Source organism: Argiope bruennichi, chromosome 4, assembly GCF_947563725.1.
Source record: "Argiope bruennichi chromosome 4, qqArgBrue1.1, whole genome shotgun sequence".
NCBI classification, from domain to species: Eukaryota; Metazoa; Arthropoda; class Arachnida; order Araneae; family Araneidae; genus Argiope; species Argiope bruennichi.
The window spans coordinates 108528-127091 of NC_079154.1; the positions used below are offsets into that span (position 1 = coordinate 108528).

The 18564-nt window shown below is 25.8% G+C and overlaps 1 long non-coding RNA gene across 5 annotated transcripts in view; it reads right to left on the bottom strand.

The window, feature by feature from the left end:
- Nucleotides 1-18564, bottom strand: part of LOC129966102 (uncharacterized) — a 45799-nt gene that overhangs the window by 15852 nt on the left and 11383 nt on the right. For 4 of the 5 annotated variants that reach the window (XR_008784257.1, XR_008784254.1, XR_008784255.1 and 1 more), the window contains 2 exons: nucleotides 12941-13071; nucleotides 6898-6991 (listed from right to left, as the gene is read on the bottom strand). This is a non-coding gene — a long non-coding RNA (uncharacterized LOC129966102). Of the gene's footprint in view, nucleotides 1-2427; nucleotides 2490-6897; nucleotides 6992-12940; nucleotides 13072-18564 lie in introns of those variants that run through there. The other variant, XR_008784256.1, reaches the window with a different exon arrangement.

The window sequence follows — 18564 nt, forward strand, 5'->3', positions numbered from 1 at the left end:
GAAATTAACTTCAGTCCCAGTCATTATGCCACAGACTTCAGTTAAAAATGAAAAACAATGGGTTAGGATTTATTATTCAAATACTAAAAGGTAAACAATATAAATTTTTAATAATAAAAAGGATAGAACTAATTTAGCATAATGTATACAAAAAATAAAAAATATAGAAATATTTTAAAATTTTTACAATATATACCCACATTAAAGACAGTAATCTCACAAACAACTATCAAAAAAACATTAGTAAAAATATAATGAAATGAGAAATGAGAAACAAATTAAATAGAAGGAAGATGGAGGTAACTAACTTGGGAGAACTTTAGATAAATTCAGAAAGAGAAGGCAATTCAAAGCCCTTCCAAGATAAAATTTAATAATCAATCTAACATTAGTTAAAATACTGTAAACTAAATAAGATGAACAAAACTTTTTAAAGGTAAGTCTATATGAATTGCAAAAATTTATGGCTATCAAAATTACAATTTCTGATTGGTCAGTCTCATAAGATGAATATGGGAGATAAAAGAAAGACAAATTTAAAAGTGCTAAATTTTCATAAAATATTCCAATGAAAATGTATAAACAATACAAGAGAACAAAAAATAAGGAATACAGACTGATATAATCAATGGAATGAATATGAATTAGAAAAGAGTGAAATGAAAATGCCTTCTAAAGGTTCCAAAATGACATTTTAAGTGTTGTAAATAAATAGAATTAAAAAAATTAGAGGAAAAAAAAAAAGGGTTATTCAAGAAGCTCTGCTGAATATAAATGTATCAATTATTAAAGCATACTTTCAGCCAACAAATGACGATTAGATGAAAGTCACAAAACAAGGTTTACAAAACAATATGTTTAGAAAAAACTGTAAATGACTATTCAGAATTTTACATACTAAGTAAAAAGTGCATTGGGAGAACAAGAAGTTGTTGGATTACATATCCGATAAAATGAACTTAAAAAAAAATAGAGGGGGAATTTTCCAAATGATAAACTTGATTTGGAAAGCTATATGCACAAATTTAAAGAATTTTCAAGAAATGTTGTGGGAAGATGATGAATCATTAACATCTGGCGATTCATATTGGTAGATGGATTTGAACTAAGTCAATATATTCACTACGAACCGAACCAACATCTGTTGTTAAATGAAGTTGTGAATCAGTTTCTATAAACACAATATAAATGTTCATAATTATTTTAATTTTGGTAATAGATATGAAACAAATTAGCTGCTAGAGAATTTTAGTGTAGAAAAAATATATAAACAGTACATTAAAAAAAATCTTCACTGAACAGGAAAAATGTTAATTTAATTGGCAGTTATGCATATAAAAAATTTAAATCATTTTATTGAAAAAAATAATGCCACCATAACTTTTTTTACCAGATATAACTGATGATATAATGATGCAGTTTGATTAAGTCATTTTTAAAGAAATTTAAAGTTTTATTAAATATTAGAAGAGTTAAAAAAATTTAATTTGAAGTGAAACAATGTTTTTTAAAAACATTTTGTGCCATATTATAGTATAATTAAAAAAAAAGTACTTCAATACAAGCTACAAAAAAAAATGATGAGAATGTATAGAGTGATGTCGTTGCCATAACAATTTTTCTTTGGCCATAGTTAAAAATAAAGCATTCAAAATATTAAACAGACCAATATTTAACGCATCAAATTCCGAATTATGCATTTAAGGGTAACATAAATAATATGCCATGAATAGAAAATTAGACCAATTTTACATGCAGCAATTTCAGAAATAATGAAGATACAGAAAAAATTTTTGAACTTAAAAAGAATCTCAGTGGATTAATTCTCATGGAAAAAGATTTTTTTTATGACATATTTCAATTTTAATTTCAAAAAAAGATTATCCATACTTATGCTGTTGAAAAAGAAAGTAAACAATCTGAATTGAAACGTAGGTGATAAAATAAATGCATCAAGCAAATCGAAAATTTTTTTGACAATCCACCATTGCATAAAGATAAAAATTATAATTAACTAATTATCATATTTGCTAAGTGTTGTAACAGACTATCATAAAGTTGGAAACATTAACTTAAATAAGAAATAATAAGAACATTTTAATTGGAAAGTTCAGATGCAACCTCTAATGCAATTATCAATGGAGCTTTTGCACAAAAATATAAAGAAAATGAATAAAACAAAGAAAAATTACCATGTGTAAAATTAGTAGGAGATGTGTAATACATTTAAAAATGAACATCAGGCCAGATTTGGCTTACATCATAGTTATGTGTTTTCAGCATTAGCAGAATACCTATAACGAATGAAAGACCAAAAAAATGAATTCACTTCAGTACATACTTGGGTCCACTATAAATATTTCATGAAAAAATACAAAACAACATTCTGGAATGTTATAGTGATGCTGATTTTCATGCCACCAGATACAATGACATTGTAGGGTCATGAGACTTTCATGGTTCCCTTAAAATTTGTAATTTATTACGGCCTGCAGCAGAAATAAATATGTTTAGTGAATTTTACAGGCAAATAAAAATGTAGATAAAATTTTCAAAGCAATCAAAATGCCATTTTAGAGGAATGAGGTATTATATTTGATAAATAGAACTCACAAAGAATATAAAGACAAACATAATCAAATACAATTTTACCGAGGTCAAGTTTCCAAAGAGCAATCTAATCGTAACTGTCTATAAGATATTAAATGTCCGAAATAACTGTCCATTTACTAGCAAATTGCTAATATTAAAGCAATACAATTATATATTCAACAAATGAGGATAGTACCTTCTTTTTGGAGGGGGGAGGACGGTCAATATAGTCTTTCACCGTTTAATTTTTTTTTTTTTTTGATACTGTGTTAGGTATGGCATTTTCCTCAAATTCATATGTTATCTTTCAAGTAACAGTATATATACGCACGTAACTTTTAGATTTCATCTATTAGAGAAAAAATACAACATTTAATTTTCAAAATTAATAATATTAGATATCATTACTGCTGAGAATTTTAAAAAAACAATTTTAAAAAATACCCAACATCAAATTTTAGAATATTACAATTATTTAACATATTTAATACTACAAACAAAAACAGATGTACATTTTGGTGTCACAAATTACAAAATTTTAGGTTTCCACTACAGATACTAAAAGAACTCATAAGTTGTTTCATACTACTTATTGACTTCCAGTTCAGTGTCAGTAAAGGAAGTGATAAAAAAATAATTATGGATAACATGACGAATAAAAATTTTTTAAACAAAAGCAAATAACAAATGTTCCATTTCTGCATGCTAATTTCTAAATTCAGCTATGGAGAGTTCCCAAAAATAAAAATTGCAAAGACAATACGAGAGAGAGAGAGAGAGAGAGAGAGAGAGAGAGGCAGTTACTGATTCAGAGAAGAAAGAAAATTATTAATAAAAATTATAGTACAAATGAATTCTTCTAAAATTAAATCCTATTTTGATTTTATATATTACAATCAATTTGTATTTTCTCTTTGATTATAATTATTTATGAAATGCAACATTACAACTGAGAGGTGATAAATGCATAAGTGACTTAAATATCAGGCTTTTGATCAATAAATTAATTTAGATACCGATTTACAGATTAAAAAATTCTATATTCAGAAAATTCTTTATTTGCTTTAATTAATTCTTAATTGATTAATAAATTATCAGTAAATTTTCTTAATAAGTCAAGTAAATGTAATGTTTCTTGCACCATACTTGAAAATTTAAAAATACTGTCAGTTATTTAGACAAAAAAATTAATTCTAAATTTTATGAATTCATAAACAAAGAAGTAATATGATACAAAAAAAAAGGACACAATTTTGATACTAAACTCAGGGCTTAATGCTACTATAGCAATAAAGATTTATTTGTAATAGATATAAAGAACTAATTCTATTGAAAAATTTAACTATAATTTTTGAAGGCCAAGTGCATCAATAGGCAGCTGGGTCTAAGGAAAAAAGTTCAGAATCATTCATAAATTAAAATAAACAGGTACTACATTTAAAGGTATAAATATCTTTACAGTTATTCTTGATACTGCCAACAATTATTTCCTTAAATATTAACATTAGGATTTAAAACAGAAAGATCTTGTGATAGAAGATAAAGTGATATATGAGAGAAAAAAATCGACAAAATGGCATGTTGAAATAAAAAAAAAAAAGTATTAAAATGCAAACATTAAAAGTATTTAATTGCAAAAATTATATAATCATAACAACAAAAGCAAACACAGGACTAACAAGCTGCATTCACATTTCACACAGATATACATTGCACAATGGAATTTTTTTTTTCTTTAGAAAATACCATCTTTTTATCATGACCATTATGACATTTGTTGTTAAAATAAACTAACAATTTCTGAAGTACACATATAATGAAATTTTCAGAATTCTGAATAACATTAAGTAACAGCATAAATGGAACCAAATATAAGTAAGAATGAAAGCATAAGTACTTTGTAGTTTAATAACTATTAAATAACCCATTTCACATTGCATGTAGAGCTACAGACAAAACGAAATTGAGTCATTACATAATAGCTAATTTGGAGACTTCCAAAAGTTTTCAAAGAGGTGCAAATGCAACAGATGGACAGTCAGATTTCCACTCAAAAGGAACAGTGCAAAAAATATAGACAGAAATAAAATATAGGGTAATTGCTAAAGGCTTTACACCTTAAGCATTTGTCAATAATCTACACTGGAGTTCCTAAAGAGGCATGCTTTGCCAAAAAAAGCATGGAACTTGCACTTCTGAATGACAAATGATTCTAAATTTATAAAGATAAACTTACAGAGTTTTCTACAACAGTTGAATGAGCATGAAGGTCTCACAAATTAATTAATTAAATTACACTTTGTATAAATACATTATTAACATAATAAGGATTTAAAAAAAGAAAAAATTATTATTTGAACAGAAATAGAACAAAAAATACAAAAATATTTATTTTGCATAAAAAAAATCACTACAACTTTTAAAATAATATCAAATGCAAGAAAAGTAATTTCTTAAATTATGATGATGCAAAAAAACATGCTTTCAGTTTCTCAAAGACAAAACATTTCATGCAAATAATCAAAATCCTAACCTAATTAAATAAAAAAACTTACAAAAATACTAAAATAAAAGAGACTTGGTAAATAATTCTTACAGAGAACTACATAACTGTTCCATATGTATAATATTAGCTCAAGACTAGATAAATGTTTTGGGTCAATCGTTTCTAAAAATTTCAACTAGTTCAACTCACTGATAACATTTAAAAAAAGTTTGCTGTTTGAAAGAAACTACTGATAATCAAATAGTATTAAAGATAAAGATAAGCATTACTATATTCATGAAAGAATTTCTCCTGGATATGATGATAATGATAGGAGGAGACTGCAATATATGAAGGATAACTACATTTGCCTTTTTAATGTAACAATTCGGTTTTATAAATTACTTATAAAATTGACAGTTTAAAAATATTTCCATCCACAGAAGACAAGTATTATTTTTGGATTCTATTCATCTACTTTAATACTTTTTAATTTACCTTATTAATAAATATGTTTTATTCACAAATCAAGAAAATAGTACAGTTTGAACTTTCTGAAACACTAAACATCATTACAATACCAATATTTAAGACATGAAAAACTAGAGATTAAACATATCCAATTTTAGGGAAGTATAAAACAATTGTGACATTTAATGTAAATCTTATTCACAATGAATGCTGATTTTTTATAAATATGTATTAGTATGTGATAGGAATTATATTTCAACTTCAACACAATCCATTTTTGACTTTTAAAAAAATCAATTCAATAATTGCATGGTTTAATAGTAATAAGCAATTTGTCATTTCACAATAACAAAAATATTTAATATTTCATGGAATTTTAACCCTTACCCCCTCCCCCAAAATATGCATCGTTAATGTATTAATCTATGGTACAGTATTGAATCACAATTTGAATGTAACATGTTTGTTATAATTAATTAAACAATAATTAATTTTAACTTTCAGAAATTAATTCATTTTAATTATTTTATAACTCATTACAGATAACATATGTATAAAAAATTTAGCTAAGTCATTTAACTATTTATATTTAATTTGAAGTCATTAATAAGTAGAATAATACTTTATAGCCTTTTTTAATTAATAGAATATGTATGCAAATGGAATAGCCCTTTTAGGCACCATACGTAAAAAATATTGTTAATTAGTGTAACTATCTTTATCTTAAAGATTATTTTTCATTCCTTTCATGCTCAATGATAATTTTAATGCACATTTATAAAACACCTTTATTACTCTTATGTCTTCCACAATGCCTGTCTTGGTTATCAATTTATACCAATATGAAATTTAGCTATAATTAATAAATAATAATAGTATTGCGTAAAGTAACCACAAAAAGAAATAGTATTAAACATTTTGAAAGCAATCAAACAAATTCAAACAGAATATTATCAATGGAGATGGTGATAGCTATGTTCTCTTTCAAAAGTAACATTACAAGAAAAATTACTATTTTCTGAATAATTAAATCACTATAACCTATGAATAATACAGAAATGCACACACTGAAAGAATACAGATCAACCCATGAATAGCATTTACAGAACTTTCATTAGCTCAGAACAATTATATAATGTTTTTATGTTGTAATTACTAAAGATAAATAAAACAATTTCAGCTGTCTGAAATCAGTCACATAGGGAAATCAGAATTATCAGAGTTAAAATATTAATTTCTTTCATATTCAAGGGGCAAAAAATGAATTATAAAAGAAATATATAAAAAAAGGTAATACTAGTTCATATTACAAACAATTAATAATTTCTATTTTTAATTAAATAAATTACCTTTCAGAGTAGTTTTACTTTCTGCAGAAAATCCATACAAAGGGAAACCACATTTAGATTCAACATAGTTATTATCCTCATTGTAAAAGCAAACCTATTAAGAAAGAACAAAATATTAATAAAAGAAATAAGACATGACAAAATCAAGAAATATACATATTACATTAATAGAACTGAAAGTGACTTTTTGGAAATTCTAATAAATTTAAATTCAAGCAAGATTCTAATTTCGTTCTTAAACCAGTTTCCTTAAAAAAACCAGTGTAGAAACGAAGTTCAAACTTACTTCATTGTTTCATCAAATAGTATTTACAAATACTGTAAATAAGATTATTATTTCTCAGCCACATTTTTTAAGACCCTTTTTTTAAAACTTAATTCAACTGAACATTTAAGCTTTGAAAAAGTAATCAGTGATTTCATAGTTGATATATGTTAGCTTTTTCAATGTAACAGCCATATCAATTAAAAGAGTCTTCAGAGTCTTTTCAACTTTTGGATTGAATTCTAATTATATGTGTCATGCAACATTGGTTTATATGAATTATTTGATGGACTTAGATAAATTCTAAATTATTCTATCTATTAGTTGTGCCTTTTATAACAGCTTATATTCATTGTTTCAAAAGAAAAAACATTTATAACTATCAAATTTTCTTTGTCATTAAATTGATAATTTAGATTAAGTACTTTCTATCAAATGATAAAAAAAAAAATGCAAGTACTGTAAAACATGTCAGATTTAGTTCTTAAAAACATTATTATGCTTCAAATATATTTTTTTAACTGACAGAGTGGATATACTCATCATCTGTAATTTTAGTACAGACATATTTATGCCCAAGGTTATATTCCTATTGAGAAGTCAATTTAAGGTAGAAGACATGAACACAAGAGGAAAGAAAAGCTACATGGGAAAGCTTGCACCTTGCTCAATGTATATTCAAAGCAGCCTATTGACAATGAAAGAAAATTAAATTAAATCAAGAAATAAAAAAATAGCTATAATTTGTTATAAAAACGTATAAGATTGAAGAAGATTAACTTTTTTATTTTGTTTAGGAATGCAAAATTAGTCATAAAATAAATGAATATTAACATCCTTATAAGTTGTTCTTACATGATTTGATTATTTTATCCTAAAAATTTTCATTGCATTAACTGATTATTAACATATTATATTATATAGATTAGTTAAATTAATATATAAATTTCGTGAATACATTAAAAATATTTAAAAATTGCAATTATGATCATCCAACATATAACTGCAATTAATACTTAATTCAATAATTTCTTATTTCATATAACAAAATTGAGACAATTTATACAAAGTAAACATTCATCTTCATCAATTAGTAATTTTATGTAATTTGTGCTTTGATACTTTTTGTATTCTTAAAAGTAACATAAATTAATTTTATACTTACTAGTAAAAATATTATTACATGCTAAAAGTAAAATATAAGTTTATCAAAATTTGAATATAAGAAAGCAAGTGTAACTCTTAGTAATTCTAAATGCAAAATTAACATAAAATCACGTTGGCTACGGTTATATGCATAAAGATTTTCATAATCAGAAGAAATGTTGACAAGTAAATAATAATAAAAACTGATATGTAAATAAATCTCTATATTTTAACAGTTCATAAAAATTAAATTTATCATGGACAAAGATCTATAGAATAATTTAAGAAATCAATGAGAACTCTAGTCTTCTTCTACAAAATATTTCATTCAATAAAAAATTACAAATACAGAATCTTTATTTAAAGGGGAAGTGTAACTGACACTTCAATATTTTCAAAATAGAATAATGGAAAAAAATGATGTTTTTAATATTAAATGATTACAAACACAATTGAAAGGACATTAAATGATTCATTCAGAAATAAGTGAATAATTTTATAGAAAAATTAACAAATTAACATTAATAATCTCTGTCGTGGCTGGTTCGTGAGTGCTTTGAAAAAAATAGGCAAATAGAAAACTTAACAAATTTATTGCAGATTCGTTCGAGTTACTCTGCTCAGTAACTCCTTCTCCTCCAAGAGCAAACACACGAATGACATCACTCTTTTAATTACACTCGCGCTAGTTGCCTAGCGCCATCTATGAACGTTTATTTTCTTACGCTTCAAAATCCAATCACTACACCCCCAACGTAAGAGTAATGTTTATATGAAAACATAAACATACCTCTGAATTAAAATTATGAATTGGATTTTAAAACGTATCTAATAACATCAAATTATCCAAATAAAAATAAACACAAATGCAAAGTTAACTCAAATGAATAACTAATTACTAACAAACATTTAAGAAAGCAATGAGGTAAAATAAGAAATGCACAATTGAATATGAATACCATCTTGATAATAAGAAACTCACTTATCAGTTAATATACATTAATATATACTCAATAACTATATAATCACTTATCAACTAATAAACACAAATTTATAATGAATATAATCACTTAGTAAACACTAATACATAATTAAGAAAGGATTTCACTTGATGGACATTACTCAAATGATATTTCAAATATAACCAAAACTGCTGAATGAAAATTTATAACAAACACTAGAAAAAGTTATATTTCTGTAACTAATCCTATTTCAAACAGTTTTGCACATTATACTCTTAACCAAACTTGCGAATACCAATTATTCAACATATTAAGAAAATGATAAACAAAAAAACATTAAAACAAATATACATAATATCAAGCATAAATTATTATTATTTTATAGTCACTAATCCCATATTGATATATAAAACAGAAAAATGATATTAGTACTAAAAAAATGTTTTTCAGTCTATTTTGGTAATAAACGTGACAGGGCATCAGCATGCGGCATTTTAGAACCAGGGCAATGTTTTAATGTTATGTTGAATCTCTGCAAGGCAAATACCCACCTTTGTAGTCGAGATGACTGAGGAGCGCACTTGGTCAGATAAGGAAGGGGGTTATGATCGGTAAAAATGTGGATCTCGGATCCAAACACAAGGGTTTCAAACTTTTTCAAGCTCCAAACTATAGCAAATGCTTCCCGTTCGATTGCCGACCAAGATTGTTGGCTTTTGTTTAATTTTTGACTTGCATAAGCGATAGGGCACATTTTTCCATCAACAGCCTGTGATAAACACGAGCCAATCCCGCTTGACGAGGCATCACAATGAATCACAAAGGGTTTGCTCATATTCGGGGTGTGTAGAGTAGGAGCGTGTAACAATGCTGATTTTAATTTTTCAAAAGCAACACTATGCATTTCACACCACGGCAACACATCAGGGCTTACTTTTCTTTTCTAGTTCCGTTAATGGAAAGGCAATCTCGGCGAAATTCGCAATATAATCACGATAATAGTTGAACAGGCCAAGAGCACTACGTAGTTGTTTCTTGGTTTCAGGTACGGGCAAACGAGAGATCATTTCTAACTTAGCTGGATCAGCTTGATGCTTTCCTGAGCCAATTATATGTCCCAGGTATGAAATTTCAGATTTCGCGAAAGCACACTTTGAAAGATTAACAGTGAATTGCAGCTCTTCCAATCTATCCAGCACCAAATGAAGATATTTCAAGTGAGAGGGAATATCATTGGAGAATATAGCAATGTCATCAATATAAGCACGGCAAAATTCTCTGTATGGCGACAATGCTTTGTTCATTTCCCTTTGAAAAGTTGCAGCTGCATTTTTCAGCCCAAAAGGCATTACCTTAAAACGATATTGTGCTCTATGGGTCTTAAAAGATGTATAATCCCGCGAATCTTCTTCCATGGGAAGCGAATAGTACCCCTTCAAAAGATCTAACACACTAATCACATTTGCCTGTCCTATGGAATATATTAATTCCGTTGCGTCTTCCATGGGGAAATCGTCGGTTTTAGTCACTGCATTCAAAGCTCGATAATCCACGCACATCCTGATAGATCCATCCTTCTTGTTTTATTTGAGCCCACTCGGCTTGCCTCTCGAACAACAGCAAATATAAACTGATATCACTGTTCTTTTCATCGAATTTTTGCATCACATGCCTGAGTTCTATCTTGGGAGTTGGTAATTCGACATCCACGGGTACACTGGAATATTGCAGCTTCAGTTTCTCAAGTTCGAATTCTCGTTCTTCTTGTGCCTTTTTCTCCTGCAATTCCCACTCTTCTTTAATTTTTCTTTCTTCAAATTCTCGTTCTTCTTGCTTTCGTTTTTGTTCTTCTTGCTTTCGTTTTTGATCTTCTCTCTCTTTTCTATCCTCTATGATAACTATCATTTGTTTCTTCACAAACTTTTCCTCGTAATTTTCACTTCCAGTAATTAATTTTTTTAAGTCCACAATTTCATCTCTAATGAAACAGTTTCACCCAGCTCTTCCGCCAACAACTTCAAATCTTACTTTTTCGCACTGCCTAGGAAGGTCATATCGATACCGAAAGCACACACCTTTATCGAATAAAGTTCGATTTCAAGTTCGTCAAAAATAGCACTCGATTCTCAATCCTTTCGACTGCGCCAAATGTCGTGGCTGGTTTGTGAGTGCTTTGAAAAAAATAGGCAAATAGAAAACTTAACAAATTTATTGCAGATTCGTTCGAGTTACTCTGCTCCAAGAGCAAACACCCGAATGACATTGCTCTTTTAATTACACTCGCGCTAGTTGCCTAGCACCATCTATGAACGTTTATTTTCTTACGCTTCAAAATCCAATCACTACAATCTCAATACAACTCTATAATAATATTAATTTGTAAAATAACATAATGGAATAAAAATGAAATTTTAAAAACATATATTTTGATAAACAACTCACTAGATAAAAACATTTGTCAGATCAAAATGCATAGTGGAAGTCTCCAAATAATTTGTGACACATCCTTATACATTTTCTAATACCAAACTATGCATAAAATATTTTATTGAAATTTATTTCAGTCAGTTAAGGAATAGTTACTGAAGGTGGCTATTAAGAAATTAGTTACTGAGGAAATGAATATTGAAAAAAATTAATTTTTTTAAATTCTTATCGCTTGGTTGGTTAAGCCTATGTGGTAGTCATGTTGATGTATTTGATAATTGGTACTGTTTGGGTATAGCTGCATCAATTTTAATATCTATCGCATATACACAGATATAACTATATGACTGAAAATTATTAGAAATAAAAAAAAAGGTCTTTTAATCTTTATTATATAAATTAAAAATTGAGTAAAATAATAATAATAAAAGAAATTAATCATCAGTCTGTAAGTAATTTTATATCAGAGATTAACTTTAACACCTGTTTCTTGAAATTTAAATTTTTATACCATTTGTACCTTGCAATTCCTTAATTTATTATTAAAAAATATTGGTTATTTTGTAAGTACTATTATCATCCCATATGATGAATAAAAGTATATCCATTAAAAATATTGATTTGAAAAAAAAAAAAAAAAAAAAAAAACTAATCCAGATAAAAAAAATTTTTAATTAATTTCTTTATAATTTGAAATCAAATGATAATTAGCAAAATAAATCATATAAAGTTCAAGTTTAATTTCTTAATGTATACTTGAATGCTAAAGAATACAACAATGAAATTTAAAAATTGTTTTCCTTCAGAGTATGTTAATTTACCCTTTTTACATAACATTTAAAATGCATATTAAAAAACAATTCATCTAAAAGAAAACTGTGCTGTAATTAAATAAGAAAAACAACTATTCCATTATTTCATGTTATGATAAATATTGATGTGCACTAATGAAGGATATAAGAATAACATAAATGACAACAGGTCAGAGAATTGTAAATCAGATTCAACAATTTTAAAATTTTTTAGCTAAATGCAATTTCAACCTTTGTTTTAGAATTGTAATAACATCAGTTACACAATATCAGTCATACATTTCTATAATATTGCACACATACATAAAAATGCATTCATACTTTCTTAATTCTATCTATAAAAAATCTATAGTAAAAATAATTCAAGATTTAGACATTCAATTCAGTATAAATAAACACAAAACCAGGCAACTAAGCCTATTTGTTCTTACCTGTGTTTTCAAACAGTTCCTTTTCTTATAATAAATCCAACAAAATGACTAACTAAATGGATACCAAAAATTAGACCAGCTGAGAGCTGATAGACTTTTGGTACTTGCATATGCATCACTGTGATATATTACTGGAAAATATTAATAAAATATATGCATTAATAACTAGCATTAAAAATTCATTAATACAAATATTTAAAAGAATGTGGGATTATTTTCAATTCTTCAGTGGCAATTATATAAATTCATGTTAATACAGGATAGAAAAAAAAAAAAAAAAAAAAATTCTAATTCTAAAAATAATAATACAAAAAAATTTGTTATTACTTGAAAATTAAATTGTTTGTTTAAAAAAAATTGTTAAACCTTATTTTTTGTTATTTGAAAAATTTGTTATTACCTTACCTGTTATTACCTACATTTTTTTTTTCACTTTTGAAAAAACGTGAAACAAGTAAATTATCTTATTACTATTCCAACTATTGAACAATAAATTTAAGAAACAAAATAGATGCAATTTTGCTTCACTGCATACTATAGGGCACACTGCCTTAAATACCCACTTTTAAAAAGTTAGTTAAACATCATAAGAATAAGCTTTTAGAGGTTTATACAAGCAATAAGCCTCTAAAATCAACAAGGCTATGGTAAGTGTTATGAGGAATAATATTATAAAGAAAAATAATTTCGCCTTTACATGGCAAAAAGAAAAAAAAAAAAAAAAAAAAAAGCAATGAAAAGAAATAGCAATAGAAATATCGTAAGAGTAGAGGATATAAATGAATGATAATATTCTTTGAGGATATATAATCAGCATTAAGTTTGAATAAATTTCGATCAATATATATTAGCTCTCACTATTCTCACTTTGGTTTGCCTTTCTAAAATATTTATTTCTAAGATTATATAAACACAGAAAAATAAGACAGATATGTAAGAAGCACAATTAAAAAAAAAATATATCTTAATTTATTTTTACAGAAATTCATATATTCCACAATGACGCACAGAAACACTTCACTTCAATTTTAGTCAAACAAAATAAATTAATTGCAACTAACATTTCTCCAACCAAGATATACTTGATGCAACAGTGAAGAACAAAGTCATTTAAATAAGCAGAGAATGAGGAATATCTTCTAAACAGTAGATCTTTAAGTAGCAGAAGATCTTTACATGCATCAGAAGCAGTAATGACATAATGACTGATTCTTCCAGTAGGTAATCAGTAAACACTTGTTTTCATGATTATTCAGAGAAGAACAAAATAAATGATATAGTATCACTTTCACAGAATAGTCCTCTCCACTGTAATATTTTCGAAGTTAATATAATTCTAAAAAATTCACACTTCCATTTAATATTATCACTATTTTAAATATTGTTATAAATTTCATAAATAAAAAAATCATTAGAGCAAAATCAAAGATAAAAAAGTTTCATATTTGAAGAACACTGCCAATAATCTGCTCTTAAGAACCCCTCCCCCCCAAATTATTAAAGCTGTTCACATTGTTGATAAAATAATTGCTTTATAAAAATAAAATACATAGGTTTAAAAAATACAAGACATAATAATTAACTATTAACATTTTTTAAAACCTTTCTTTTAGGAAAAAAATATCCATTCTCATTAATATAAATTAGTCCACCAGTTCTAAAAATTAAAATGTAAAATTTATTTTGAAAAACTATTCTTATAAAATTTCGACAAATTTAATTTAGAGGAACATTTTATTTTTGAAGCAATATGAAGATTATTGTTTTACAAGATCTCCAAATGTTTAGATAATGAACCTCTTAATATGAAGAAATCTGACTCACAATGAAAGGTTTAAGGTGCATCATGTTCCATTTAATATAATAAATCTTTGGTAAAAATGGCTCTCAAAAAAAAAAAAAAAAAACCAATCTCAAAGGCAAAATTTTATTAAACAAAAAAATTTGGAATAAACTGGTATCAAAAAATTTTCAGCCAACAATATCTGGATGCAGAGTTATAAATGTACCAACATTTTAGGAAATAACTATCATTTATAGCATTATTAAGAATTAATAAATAAAGTATGTGACTAAAAATAACTTTGTAGTAATATATAAGAATGCAAAACAAGACAATAAATTGTTTCACACTTTGCATTAATATATCGTCAGATGTAAAAGAAAATGTCAATATCTTTGAAAGGCCTGAAAGAAAGAAGAATAGAAAGTAACTTCTAAATACCTTCAAAAAATTAAAATCTTTTTAAAACATAATTTAAAAAGTTTCTGTAACCATTCAACTAATTATTACACTAAAAATATATTATTTAAATCTTCTTTGATTAATTAAATTTCCCTTGTGTAACTCAAAGGACTTCACATATAAAAAGTTCAAAATTTGTATATTCACATATAAGATAACATATAATAAAAACATACAGTCAAAAGTACTAATTTTTTAGAAAATATTTAATTTTTTAAAACTTTATAAGCTTATTGATTCAATATACTATAGTGCTTTTTTACAATGTACTGAAGTAGATAGCACTGTCTTTAAATCGAATCAAACTGGAGCTTTTGTCAGTTCGAAAATATTTTTAAAAATACACACAATGAAATAAATGATATTGAGAAACTGTTAGAAAAGAAATTAAATGCAAAAAACAAAACAAAAAAAACACACCTTTCTCTTTTATACTTGAAAAGCCAAATAAAAAGTAACTGCAATACATTAAGTTTCAAAAGACAATTAGCAGAAGCATTTACTTAAATGCTTTCACAAAAAGATGTTTGAGAATTTTGTATGCAATTCATTTCTTTTATTTATAAAATGCTGGAATCACGAGGAGTGTTGGAATTGACCAATTTTAAAGCTGGTTGAAAAAAAATTTAAAATTGAAAAATACTTTGGTATTGTTTACTGTCAGGAAATTGTTTTCAGAAATGTGTATACAATATCATTAATTCTAAATTAAATATTCAACTTCCATTAATGTAGTTTCTCACAATTTTTACATTTAATTTACATTATTAAAGTAGATTCACTTATTAGCAAGAAATTGAGAAGGCTAAAAAGCAAATTCCTCTGTGATACAATGCTCATGAAAAACTTGATATGTCGAACAGTTCAAAATAAAGTACTATTACCATAGTTATGTTTTCAAATAATTAAAAAGTGAATGAAAAATCAGAAACAATACAGAAATATAGACTCATAGAAAATTAGAAGACTTTCAATAAAGAAGATATACTGAATACATTCAGAAAGAAAATATATATGTGTGTTTACCTAGAGGAAGATAGGGACGGAAGTAAAATTTAAGAAAACTAAGAAGTTTAAAATAAGGGTAATATATAAAATACAACATTCAATCAAACTATGTTGAGTTAAAAGGAAACACTAACTGCATAACAGAGTATAGTATCAATCAAGATCTTTTAAGTGAAAATTTGAAACTTAATGTTGAATTTAAAATAAAACAAATCTGAATCTCTTACATGGTAATCTAACTAATTGGCTGCCATTAAAAAGAATAAAAATCCTTAAATATAAACACAGACGATTGATAACTAAAGCCATTTAAGTATTTAAAAACAGTAGGACTAAACACAAAAATAATAATATCAATGCTTCACTCATTTCAACCAAGTATAAAATAAGTCATTCTAGGACTTTTTTCAAAGTTGTTTATATAATTGAAATGAAGATTTAAAATGTTGTCTTTAGACAAATGTTTTTTCAAAAGTACCAAAATTTAAAAAAATAATTAAAAAAGTACTTATCTTTTGAAACATCACTCTTACTATTAATTCTCTCATTTCATCTATAAGTTGTTACAGATTTAGATATTATGACTGACTAAAATTGCTTTTTCAACCATTCAAGAATATAGCAGAACATTATTGATAAAGAATCTGAATTACTTATCACAGTCTATGGATCCTTTAGGTTAATTTAAGATATTGACAAAAGCAATAATCAAATAAAATCAATATTTTAGCTCCATGACAGAAATGAAACTGCAAGATCTTACTTTAAATTAATAACCTTCATCTTCAGGTAATCCAAAGATCTGAGCCAACATTACACATTATAAATTAAATATTTAAATACTTATAGTAAATTGTTCTATATTAGTAAAGTCATAATTTGCAGTAAAATTTAGAAATTTTTTTTACTAATATTAAATATAATTTTATATCTAAATTTAAGCATCTTGTCTTCATTCGGACATTACCTATGCTAATAAATAAATATTAAGAGGGTAAAACAATTTTTTTTTTTTAAAAATCAAAGAAATTTTTTAAAACTATCACAATATGTGTCTCACAGAAATTGTACAGTTGAAAAAAGCTTTTTCATGAAGAATAAAAAAAAAAAAATGTTTTAAATTGATAACTCTATATATTAAAGTCTCACATAACCAACAGTTTCATCATCCTTATATATTTATACATATATAAAGCAATTTTCTATGAGAGAACAAGTTTTAAATTTAAAATACCAGTATGCAGCAATACAGAATTCATATGTAAAAAAAACAGAGCATAAACAGTTTTTTTTAATTTTATTTTTTTAAATTCTTTAACATCTAGAAGAAGTGTTGATATAACTGACAAAAAAATACTAAGAAAATATTTAATTAAAAAAAATATGATTTCTGTTGTTCCACAGTTATATGATAAATATTCTAAAATATATTAACTATTAGAGTTAAATGTTCTGTGTCTATTTTTAAATAACAAATAAAGATGGCATAGTATTCAGAACTCTGTAACAGCTGTTTGGATAATTCAAGTTTTAAAAACATTTAAAGTTTTATTAAATATTAAGAGAATTAAAAAAATGCTATTTTGACTGAATGAGCAATTCTTAAAAACGTTGTGTTTTGTTGCATTGCAAAATAATAATAATAATAATTTAAGTATTTCAATAAAAAGTAGCTACAGAAATAATGTAGACATTCTGTATATTTTATTGTAATCAGATGTCACTGGCAATAATATTTTTCTGACCAAAACTAAAAATAAAGAAAGATGTCAAAATTTTGAATGATAAAGACTAATTCTAAATTATATTCCTGTGAATTCTTATATATTTATTATTCTGTGAAACTTACTATATTTAAAGCATTTAAAGACTTCTTAATAAAGAGATAAAAATTATTGATGTTATCAACAAAAAATTAGAAGGATAAATTTTACATGCATCACTTTCAGGGGTATTATGAAGATGCAGATAAAATTTGTGAACTTGAAAAGAATCAGTATGCATAAATTGAGTAGCTAGAATTATTGCCTTCATTGAATATTAAAATTTATTTTACTTCAGATTAATACCATCTATATGTTGAAAATGGAAATAAACCAAATGAATTTCAACAGACATGATGAAAGAGATGTTGCAAGATTCAAAAACCATCTGAAGAATTCATCACAAAATTATAACTTTACAATTATTTCATTTTCATGGTATTGCAACAAACTAAATAAAGATGTGATTATTAAAATAAATCACAGATTTGTGATAAGAAAATTTTAATTTGAAATAAAACAATCTCTAATACAATTTTCACGGGAACTTAAATAAAAAAAAAAAAGAACTACCTTCTACAGAAGGAACAGAAGATGTGTAATGCATT